Source organism: Bos indicus, chromosome 12 (genome assembly GCF_029378745.1).
Source record: "Bos indicus isolate NIAB-ARS_2022 breed Sahiwal x Tharparkar chromosome 12, NIAB-ARS_B.indTharparkar_mat_pri_1.0, whole genome shotgun sequence".
Taxonomy (NCBI): Eukaryota; Metazoa; Chordata; class Mammalia; order Artiodactyla; family Bovidae; genus Bos; species Bos indicus.
Window position 1 is genome coordinate 39,787,232 of NC_091771.1, and position 12,182 is coordinate 39,799,413.

At 34.2% G+C, this 12,182-nt stretch overlaps 1 protein-coding gene across 8 annotated transcripts in view; it reads right to left on the reverse strand.

Moving 5' to 3' along the window:
- The window catches only part of PCDH9 (protocadherin 9), a 1,147,437-nt gene that overhangs the window by 494,878 nt on the left and 640,377 nt on the right, over positions 1 to 12,182 (reverse strand). The window lies entirely within an intron of this gene.

The window sequence follows — 12,182 nt, forward strand, 5'->3', positions numbered from 1 at the left end:
AGCCCTTTTCTTGAAATGAATTGGTACTTCCAGAAAACCTCACAATAGCCTGAGATTTTTTCTGGTTCAAAAAGGGAGGTATGGACCTAAAATATGGTGACCTTTCCAAGATATTCTCCATAATCACTTCCCCCAAACACTAAAGTCCTTGCCTATTCTTTAAATTATATAGCTTTAAAAAAATGTCTTGTGTTATATGCAATAATTATGCCTCATATTGTTATATTGTTCCACGTAAACATGTTTGCTTTCTTAGGAAAAAAGTAAATAAAAGTGAAGTTGAAACTCATTCAACTTTATCCAAGTTTCTTTGGAAATTTTTCTGGGCATTCTAATATTATAAGCATCACTGCTTCCTCTTTTTCTTCTTTAAAATAAAAGAATTGGATTTAAATGTCAGACACACGAAGTCAGATACATTAAAAAGCTGAAATATATTTATTTTTGATGTAGAAAAATTATTTTCATACTATCGTTCAAGTAAAAACTAATTGAATGTTGTAAACATGAAGGCTATTCACATGTGTGTGTCTCTATATGTATAGAAAATGACTGTATTGATGAAAAACAAATATTGCTACTTGATTCATATTATTTTGAGCTTACTCATAATAGTTTTCAAAATAATAAATTTCAGCTTTCAAAAGGAAAACATAAATCATTCACAAATACTGAATATGAACTCGGCTGTTTAATAAAATCATATTACACAATCTCAGAAGTGGTATTTTTAATCATTTGTTTTCAATGAGTAGAGGCTTTATGTATTTAATCATTTTACCTAATACCTATTATCTATTAATAATATAGGGAGGCCAGTGCCATTCATGAATGAAAAAGACAAGTCATGTGCCACTTTTCTAAGTTATTTTAATAATATATTAAATAAAAATATATTTCCAAAGATATCTCCCTTGAGAAATTATTCCTATTGTAAATAATAAGTTGTCCTGCTAATCTATATAAACTAGAAGTTACTTCACTCAGCAAACAATAAAATTGAATTAAATATTACAGAAAAATGTGAATTGCCTTCTGGATTTTAAAGGCTGCATCACAGCCTCCTTTGTCTAATCAGTAGAACAGAGACTAAACACAGCATGAAAATAAATTACATAAACATGGATTAAATACTATATTAATATTATATATCTTTAACTTTTTCTGGAATAATGTTTCTAGTCAGTGAGATAAAAGTCAGGCAAGATGTTAGCTAATAAAATTATTACTATGAAGAGATCCAACTATGAATCCCTATTTATGTATGGTTAAGGAAATTATACCTTAGATTACCATTTTGGTTCAATAAAAATGGTTCATAATCAGGAGCAGTAGAAATTACATTTTTAAACCTTGGATTTAATTTCAATAGGCTATTTACCCATTCAGTATTACTGAATGAAAAAAATGGCACTTGGTCTTTTTTTTTTTAAAGATAATTTGCTTTCAAGTTGCCCTAGTCATTGTATGTTTCTTTATCATTAATAACCTAGAAACACTTGGATCATTCTAACTTCAGAAGGGAAATGATGAAGGTCATGAAGAGATGAATGATGGCATTTGTTCTTCTGATAGGACATCTCTCACATCATATGGTTATGTTTTTAAAATAAATCATGGATTTTCATGTAATAAAGGTCTTCCATGCGTCCAAAATAGAAATACATGTTAATAAAAGATCCAAACATAGTATTTCTTATGTTCCTAATGGAGAGCACATAAAATGGATTCAGCTGCTTCTAAATGCAGAGAGTTGTGCTGGCAAGGCTAAAGAAGGCATTATATTGAGTTTCATAAAATAAGAAGCATTGTAGTCAATGGACACAGACTTAACTGTCTGATAAGTTTACAAATAGGATCAACAGATCAAGAAGATCACAAACATTAGCTGCCAGTTGTAAACTGTTTTCAAATAAGCTTGCTTTATGTGTTCTCTGTATTTCAAAAATAAATACTGAAAAAAAAGTCAGATACAGACTACCTGCCACAATAAAATTCTACCAGCCATTTCTCTTGGGATCTCTTAACTTTATCCTTTCCATTTCCATCTCCTCAGTGCTTCTCTCTCTCTCCCAATAATCTAGTAAAGCATTAGCATTACCAGCAAAGAGTAACAGAAAGAATAAAGGATAATTAAAATGAGAGGTTTTGTTTTGTTTCATGATGAATAAGGTGAACTATGGAGAAAGAAATGGAAACCGAACTCGCACTCTTTCCTTGCCATTATGTGAATTTAAGTTCTTTGTCTAAAACTTCTGAGCTTCAGTTTCCTCGTCATTTCACAGAGTTATTGTGGAGGGTAAAAATAGCATATATTATTTTTCACAGAATCCATTTTAATGATGGTAGGCATGGCTCCATTCTCTAACTAGTGGGTTCTACCTCAGTATAACAAATACAACACTTACACCTTCGGTTAACCTGGGTGATTTGTTGTATGGTTGTACTTAATTTTATTTTTCTGAGAACACAAGAGATCCCTATTATCATTTATGTATTGAGCATCAATTATGTGCCTTATTCTGGCCATAGAGAAGTGAAAGTCACTCAGTCGTGTTCAACTCTTTGCGACCCCAGGAACTCTACAGTCCATGAAATTCTCCAGGCCAGAATACTGGAGTGGGTAGCCTTTCCCTTCTCTAGGGGATCTTCCCAACCCAGGGATCGAACCCATGTCTCCCTCATTGTAGTCAGATTCTTTACCAGCTGAGCCACAAGAGAAGCCCGGCTATAGAGAAACAGCAGTTAAAACACCAACACAATTTTGCCCTTATGACTTTTATTTTCTACTGGGAAAGAGAGACAATAGACATAATAAATAAGTAAAAATAGGAAATATTACACATCATTAGGAAAAATAAAGCAAAAGATAGAAATAATAAGTATTTGCTGCAGGTTTTGAAATTTTGTATTGAGTGCCAAAGGAAATTCTCACTGAGGTAATATTATTAAAGACTCAAATGAATCTGTGACTGAATGAATGAGTTCCTGACCAAGCCTGGGAATCTTTTATTCACTCATTGCATTCACTTTCACAAGAAAAAAATTATTTTGTGTTGTAAACAATCAACTTAAAAAAAAAAGGAGGGCAAACTGAAATATAACAGAGGTATACTTGCTGGCTATTCCACGTTCCAGTTGGCCTTAGAACAGTTATGGAGTATAACCAAAGAAGAGCAATTGGAACTGCTAAATTAATTCAGCGTATCACCCTATGGAAGACATAGTAAGTGGGTCATGATGCCTGAACATGTTTAAATTTTTTGATGGCAAGATATGCCATGCCCTTTCTATTAATTATTTATCTTCTATAACTACTACAAATCTGAAGAACTACATAAAAACCAAGAATGAAATATTCCAAAAGTAATAAATCTGATTGTTTCCTACAAAAAATAAGGGTTGACAATGGTCTGCTGTCTTCTATTCTCTTATTGCTTGTGTAACCAAAGATATTAAAAAAGACTCAAATGAATCTGTGACTAAATGAATGAATGAGTTTAGTCAACGGAATATACAAAGATTCCATCTTGTATAGCTGTGTCTCATTAAGTGTTTTGGATTATTTCAGAAAAAAATATACTAGGAACATGAAATTAACTTATCCTGACACTTAATTGAAATAAATTATCCAAATTTTATAGAATGAATGCTTATAATTGGAAATAGGTAATATTATTTTTATGTGATAACCAGGGAAAGGCTGTTACTAAGTTTGATTTTTTTCTTTATCATGTTTCCTATTCTTTAATATAGCATTTTCTTTCCTTTACTGCTTTTATATTTTCCTTTCTGATGTCATCGTTGATCAATACTTTTGTAATAAATTTATGGTCATTGTTCAGATTAGCTAAAAAAGGTTAAGGATGCGGAGCTAAGATAATGTTTGTGCTCAGTCACATCTGACTCTTTGCGGCCACATGGACTGTAGCCCTCCAGGCTCCATGGAATTTTCCAGGCAAGAATACTAGAGAGGGGTGACTTTTCCTACCTTCCTGACCCAGGGACTGAACTCACGTCTCTTGTATCTGCTGCAGAAACTTTACCATTAGCACCATTAGCACCACTTGGGAAGCCTGCTAACATTATAAGCCATGTGTAAATTGTGATGGAATATTTGGATTATTCTTTCAGATTATTTCTGAAATAGCTTTTAAATATTTCTGATAAAACTATATATATGTATATATCCTTTATGTAGCTAATCATAACTATAAATGAGTATAGTCATCCCTTGGTATCTGTGGGAAACTGGTTTCAGGAGACCCTGCTAATACCAAAATCCACATATGCTTGAGTGCTTTATATACAATGGCTTAGTATAATGAACAGACTTGGTCTTCCATATCCTCAGGATAAGGACTGACTGCAGATCCTTTCAAAGACTGTAGATCTGTGTGCCCTCAGTACTAACAGTGGTATGGAGAAGGGTAGGCACCTCTCCTTTTTACCCAGTTCACACCAATCCAGTCTCCAGATGTTTGTTCAAATGTCATTCCCTAATAGGGACTCTCTCTCTTCCCTGAAGTGTTGATCTGGTTCTCATATTACATTGTTCTCAGAAAGATGTGCTATGCTACTCTAAATTATAGACTAGAAAGAGGATATGGACTTCCTTGGTGCTGCAGTGGTTAAAACTCCACTCTTTTACTGCAAGGGGCAAGGTTTCAATTCCTGGTTGGGAAGTTTTGCATGTCCCATGGAGCAGCCAAAAATAAACAAATAAATACAAAGAATAAAATGTCAATTCTTTGGGGGAAAAAAAGAGGAAGGAAAGTAAATATATTATCACTAAGTGCACAAATATGAACTTTTGCAAACAAGAGGGAAATAAATAGTGTATGTTATCTTGATATCTCCACTGCTTAACACAGAATTCAAGGTCAGATGAGGAACAAACAGATGGTACAATGTGTGTTTATAAGAATGTATAGATTTAAAGTTACCTAAATAATTCTGTTGAAATAAAAATGGATTTCACTTTTCTTTTTTTATCTTAAATTCCTTCCCTTTCTTTTGTGTACATGGTTGTGCTTTGATGTCTATAACCAACTAATAGTGTCAGTCAAGTTGCAGAAGGGTAAATTAAATCTGTGAGATAAGAGGTTTGGGGGACTTATCGCAACCCTTATAGCCCACAACATCTTTATGTAATGCAAGGACATAGAGAGTGAACCTGTGAATTATTTTTGTTCCTGATCCTTTGAACCCTACTTATTGCCTGTAAATAATCAATCAGTTACTTTGATTCTTGATTCATCATCCTATAATTTACTCTGAATGTTATAAAATTAATTTATTTTTTAAGGTTAAATCAGATTCTTAAGTAATGGATGGCTAAGTATGCTGTATAATATAAATAAAATTATATATTTATATTAGGATATAGATGTTGGACATGAAAGGATATTGCTTACTAATACTATATTTTTTAAATGTTATTTAATAGGAACAGCAACAGTTTCACACCCAATAGTGCAATAGGTAATGGAAATGAAAACCTTAATAAATCAATAAATAAATGGCACATGACTATCTAGGTATTTTTCCTATCTATCTATCATTTATCTTGTCTGGCTTACCTAGATGTTCAAGCAACCTGTTTCTGTTTTAATCACATTATCTCTTAGATTGAGATTATATTAGTGGTTATGCACTGAAGGTTATAATAAATATAAGATTTTTTATTTCATGCAGTTTGAATTATTTAATTAAGATAATGTAAAAACAAAAGCAACCACTTTTATTCTGTCAGTTTTCTTTGAAAGTTAAATAGCACCATCTTTTCCTGAGAACCAAGGAAACATCAGAATTTCAAACTCTTAAAATTATTTACAATCAACTCATTGTTACTGTATCTCCCCATCCATTAACACACTAATTTAGCATAACTAAGTCAGATATGGACTTCCTTCCTAGCTCAGCTGGTAAAGAATCCGCCTGCGATGCAGGAAACCCCAGTCTGATTCCTGGGTTGAGAAGATCTCCTGGAGAAGGGATAGGTTACCTACTCCAGTATTCTTGGGCTTCCCTGGTGGCTCAGTAGGTAAAGAATCCACCTGCAATGTGGGAGACCTGGGTTTGATCCCTGGGTTAGGAAGATCCCCTGGAAAAGCTTGGCAACTCACACCAATATTCTGGCCTGGAGAATTCCCATGGACAGAGGAGCCTGGCAGGCTGCAAAGTCAGACAAGACTGAGTCTCTAAGCACAGAGCACACATCAGATATAAGCATTTAATTCTGAATTAGTCCAAAAGCACTGCTTCTATTGGAAGGAGCAAGAAAAATAATATATCTATATCTTAGAGAATCAATTGGATATAAGGACAGAAAAATCAGTATCTTTGGAACAGAGAGCAACAAATGCATGCTTAACTTGCTCCTGTCACAGTAAGCACAATTCTTTCAGATCAATTCTGTCTGATCTTTCAGAAGATCAGTTCGTCGGCATCTTTTTATTTCTCAAGATTGACAGATAACCCTTGAATTCCAGCTCTTCCAATATGCATATGGCCAAAATTCTAAATTACTTCCTGTTAAACAGCCTCTATTATTTGTATTCTCTGTATCTTAGATATATTTTTCCTTTAAAATCCAGAATGCTATACTCCTTTACCAAAGTGATCAATACTTTTCTTCTCAAAGTTATAGGTTTTGTTGGTGCTTCACTAACATTAATTGTGGCTTTACTTGGGTTTCAAGATATATGACTTAAAAATGAGGTGATTAATAAGAAGAACATGTAGTAATGAGCCATTTGTTTATCTAAAAATAAGAGGATGAATAATTTATTAGTCAACACATTGTATTTATAGGATGGTTGAGCCATATGTAGCTTATAATTGGGTTTCAACTCAATAAATTAACTCAGTACTTTACATGGCACTGTAAGATGCTACAGTGCAGATGATATACTTATCTAATCCATCATTAAGCATGTCTTTTGTGTGTAATGTGCTGTTCCCCAACATTCCACTTCCTTGTAATAAAAGTCTAGTCTTCATCCAATTCCTCTGAGAAAAAAGATGTTAATAAATAATGCACAGACAAGTGTGACAATAAACAGATACTAGGAAGCAATAGATCAATATATATGTGCATTAGTGTCTGCATTTCAGAGGTGTTTAAGTTAAAGAAAATTTCCATTTCATTTCCATTCCAAGTTAAGCATGTATGCCTTGCCTTTTTTTGCTTTCAGTATCTTCTGCTTTCATAGATATACTAGTATAAAGGAGTGCTTGGAACCTTGAAAACATTTCATAAAGCAAAATACAGATACTTGATTATTTCTGTCTGCAATAGTTATAGCAATTGTGCCAAGAATTAGAACCATTGTGTATTGTGTAAAATAGGATTAATAAATAACATACTTGATCCTATCAGAGGAAATCAAAAGAGTAGCAGCAGCATTGGGAATAAGGTATGTCTCTGATTTCTAATTGCTGTTTTTCCAGTTTCGAACGATGAGCTCTTAATTTATTTTGAGAAAACATTTTTTGTCTGGAAGATTAGTAAAATCTCTGCTGATATAAAGAATACTACAGAAAAAGAGCTGTGCTTGCTCAGTGAAAGCAGAATTTGGATTACTTACTTAACATGCAACTTGTCTACCAAATAACTTCAGAGAGATAATTAATAAATACTTGAGCTTTTATTATAAAATTAATGTATATTATCAACAGGCCTGTTTATTGATTTATCATAAGAAGTGCAGAAAAGACCCAAAGGACCTGATTCATTTTGTCTTTTTATCTTCTTCCTATAAACAGAAGATGGGGGTACAGGAGTTTACAGAGAAGGGGAGTGGAAAGTTTGGGTGTTACTCTAATCTTGTCTTTAAAAGTGAGGAAGCAGATGCTGATAAGACTCCAAAATGACCAGGTGGATCCATCTCACAATATAGGCATTTTTGCTGACAAAACTCAAATTTTCAACGTTAGTCTATGATTCTGCTCCTTGGCATTTCTTGCTGGACAATGTCAATGTTTATCTCAGGGATTCTCCTGATAATACAGCTTCCTGGCTGACCCACTCTTTATATTGACACTTTCCTAGCTTATGTTTGTCTATCCATTCAATCCACTTCCCCAATGGTAGGGTAGGCTTGAAGCTAAAGAAGTCTAAGTTCCTCACTGAATTGCTCTCTTCCATGGTCTGAGAGAAACCAGAACAATTGTTCATGTAGTAATAACCTATCTTCTCTCCTAGTTCTGATTAATTATAGCTAAATATAGTTTCCCTAGTCTGTCATGTCATGATAATTTTTATATGTATATCTGAAATTACCATTTAAAAAATATTATATATTTTTTTAATTTTAAACTTCTTATAGTCTTAAAGGTGTTTTTCATTTACTTATACCATGTATCAACTTTAAAAATAAAATGAAGCTAAAATTAAAGTAGTGTAGGATATGTCTGGCATATGAATACAATTTGCTTAATAGTTTTGTCAGTATTGAATGATAAACCATCTGCTGTTTAAATAGCCCTGATATTTATTTATAGGCCATTTTAATGCAATTTAGGCCCTGACTGCAAAGTTTTATAATCAGCTTGCATTGATCTTTGTATCATTCTTCTATCTCAAACATCTTAAATATTCTTTATTATGATATTTTCCAGCAAATATTTATGCCAATATTAATGCTTATTTTTCCTATATCTGATTTTCAGAAAAAAACTTCCTAAATGTCTCATATGTGCATACCAAGATGTCCAACAGAGTTTATAAGTTAGTAGTCTGTTTGTTTATATAGTCCTAGGCTTCCCTGGTGGCTCAGACGGTAAAGTGTCTGTCTGCAGTGCAGGAGACCTGGGTTCGATCCCTGGGTTGGGAATATCCCCTGGAGTAAGAAATGGCAGCCCACTCCAGTATTCTTGCCTGGAAAATCCCATGGACGGCAGAGCCTGGTAGGCTAATGTCCATGGGGTCACAAAGAGTCGGACATGACTGAGCGACTTCACTTCACTTCAGGATTCTCAAATAATGTAAATGAAGTAGCTCAGTCATGTCCAACTCTTTTCAACCCCATGGACTATAGCTCACCAGGCCACTCCAGCCATGGGATTTTCTAGGAAAGAGTACTGGAGTGGGTTGCCATTTCCTTCTCCAAATAATGCAAAGCAGAGATAATTTTTATATTCCCAACAGCAGTCAAAAAAAAAAAAAAAAAAAACCTCTGGATCATTGCAACACAAATCATTGTCTTTTCAGAGCTTAAAAACTTCAATAACTACATGAGATCATTCATAGTGGAAAAAAAAAGTTGAAGAGAACATCAATTAGATTTGGATGACAGTACAGTGATGGGATCACAGAGATTAAGATGGTTGGATGGCATCACTGATTCTAGTCAATCAACATGAGTTTGAGCAAACTCCAGGAGATTATGAAGGACAGAGAAGCCTGGCATGCTGCAGTCCACAGGGTCACAAAGAGTTGAACACAGCTGGGTGACTGAACAACAACAATAACGATGAGAGGGCTTCCCAGGTGGTGCTAGTGTTAAAGAACACGGATGCCAATGCAGGAGATATAAGAGACTCTGATTTGATCCCTGGATTGGGAAGATACCCTGGAAGAGGAAATGGCAACCCACTCCAATATTCTTGCCTGGAGAATCCCATGGACAGAGGAGACTGGTGGGCTACAGTCCATAGGGTCTCAAAGAGTCAGACATGACTGAACATGCATGACATGCACAGTGAGAGGAAGAGAGAAAAAAAAAAAGTCTTCTTAACAGTTTGCTCATTTCAAATGTGTTCAGGGTCAAAACATCTTGGAAATAAATATTTTATTTGTATTCTGTGGATAAGTAAATTGGGGCTGAGAAATATAGCAAAATTTAAAGTTGAGTATGAGGGCTGAGAATCCCCATGAACAGAGGAGACTGGTGGGCTGGCATCCATGGGGTTGCAAAGAGTCAGACATGTCTGAACAACTAAGCATACGCTGTGTATAACACTTTATAAAGTGTTATATGTGCTCTGTTATTTATGCTTCATAAGAATTTTGTTGGGCCAAATTTTTGTAGGTGTGCAAATTGGGGTTCAGTGGGGTTAAACACATTAAAAAAATTCTGATAGCCTGCTGAGGTGGGGCTTTAATCTAGGGCTCCAGATATAGTTTAATCCGATACCATAATCCACTGTACCATGCAGCTAGAAAAATTATTCATGTTTATGTGTATATCTTCAAAGTATGAATAAATGAGTTAAAAGATACAACATATTTTTCTGCTATCATTTGTCTTTAAATTTCTAAGTGTTAAAAGGCAAAAGAAGGCATAAAAGCTATTGCCAGAGGATAATTTCTGGAAAGCTTATGATTAACTTGTCAAGAGAATTATAAGCAATTGGAGAGGGAAAACCACAAATGGTTTTGATGATTCAAACTTTAAAATGAGACAAAAAATGTTGGTCCCCCAAATAAACACCATATTCAAGACTGTCCTATGGTGATGAAAAAAGAGAAAGTGAAAGTCGCTCAGTTGTGTCTGACTCTTTGCAACCCCATAAATGGAATTCTTTAGGCCAAACTACTGGATATTATTTTAGAGAAACTCTAAGTCTATGGGTGGTTGATAAAGAAGGCTGTTGAATAATTTCTTGTTTGCAGATTTTGTTTTTAACATAAATTTATACAATTCAGTTAATGCGATTTAACTTTTTATTTCTTACTTTCAAGCAGTAACCTGTCATACAATATAGATTTCAATAATAAATTCTTCAGAACTGATAGAGGAAAGGGTGGTTTAGTAGGCTGAAGTTTTGTCCTAGAGATAGCTAAACTAGGGCTTCCATCCCAGCTCTGCTACTCTGTAGCTAAATGGCCTTAGTGGAGTCTCTAGTATCTCTCATCTCCATAAAATGCTAATATTATGGATTAAATATAAAATGAAACATGATTGGCACTCAATATAAGCTGATGATGGTAATGAAGAAGATAGTTAAACATTTTTATCACTTTTGTCTAAATAAATAATTTGAAGAAGATTTTAAGATGTTTCTTAAAATAACTATAGTGAAGTTGTTTGACATCAGAATGCAAACAGCATAATAACTTAGAGATGATCAAAGATCCTTTCCTATGAAACTATGGTGAAGCTGTTCAGTCAGAATGTAATTAGCAACAAAGGGAAGAAGACTGATGAAAGTACAAATAGTTTAAGTAAAATCAAGTATGGCAGTTCAAACATAATGAGGCATCTGTGGACCTACATTTATAATTTAACCCTCCTTCTCCTCACAAAGCCACCACATCCAAGTTATCAGGAAACCTGATACAAAAATGGGAAGAATCAATATGAAATGTTAAATGTCTTTAGTTGAAGACTGTTTCTTAGATTTCATTTTGAAAGTATTTATATTAGACAACATGAAAATACAGGAAAGACAACATTTATTTATAGAAAAAGCACCAGGAGCATTTTTAAAATTGAGATAACACAAATACTCTTTCCAAGAATCACTAGAATTATAACTAAATGCCATATATGTACTTTAAATGCTATATAAATTTCTGCCCCAAATTGCAAGTTTTGGGGACATATCTGGAAGGAGACTAAAATATTAAATACATTCAGAAGAATAATTTTTTTTAATTTTCATATATCAACCATAAACTGTGTGGATCAAAATAAACTGTGGAAAATTCTGAAAGAGATGAGAATACCAGACCACCTGACCTGCCTCTTGAGAAACCTGTATGCAGGTCAGGAAGCAACAGTTAGAACTGGACATGGAACAACAAACTGGTTCCAGATAGGAAAAGGAGTATGTCAAGGCCGTATATTGTCACCCTGCTTATTTAACTTATATGCAGAGTACATCATGAGAAACGCTGGGCTGGAAGAAGCACAAGCTGGAATCAAGATTGCTGGGAGAAATATCAATAACCTCAGATATGTATATGACAACCACCCCTATGGCAGAAGTGAAGAAGAACTAAAGAGCCTCTTGATGAAAGTGATAAGAGGAGAGTGAAAAAGTTGGCTTAACGCTCAACATTCAGAAAACGAAGATCATGGCATCTGGTCCCATCACTTCATGGCTAATAGATGGGGAAATAGTGGAAACAGGGCCAGGCTGTATTATTTTGGGCTCCAAAATCACTGCAGATGGTGATTGCAGCCATGAAACTAAAAGATGCTTACTCCTTGGAAGAAAAGTTATGACCA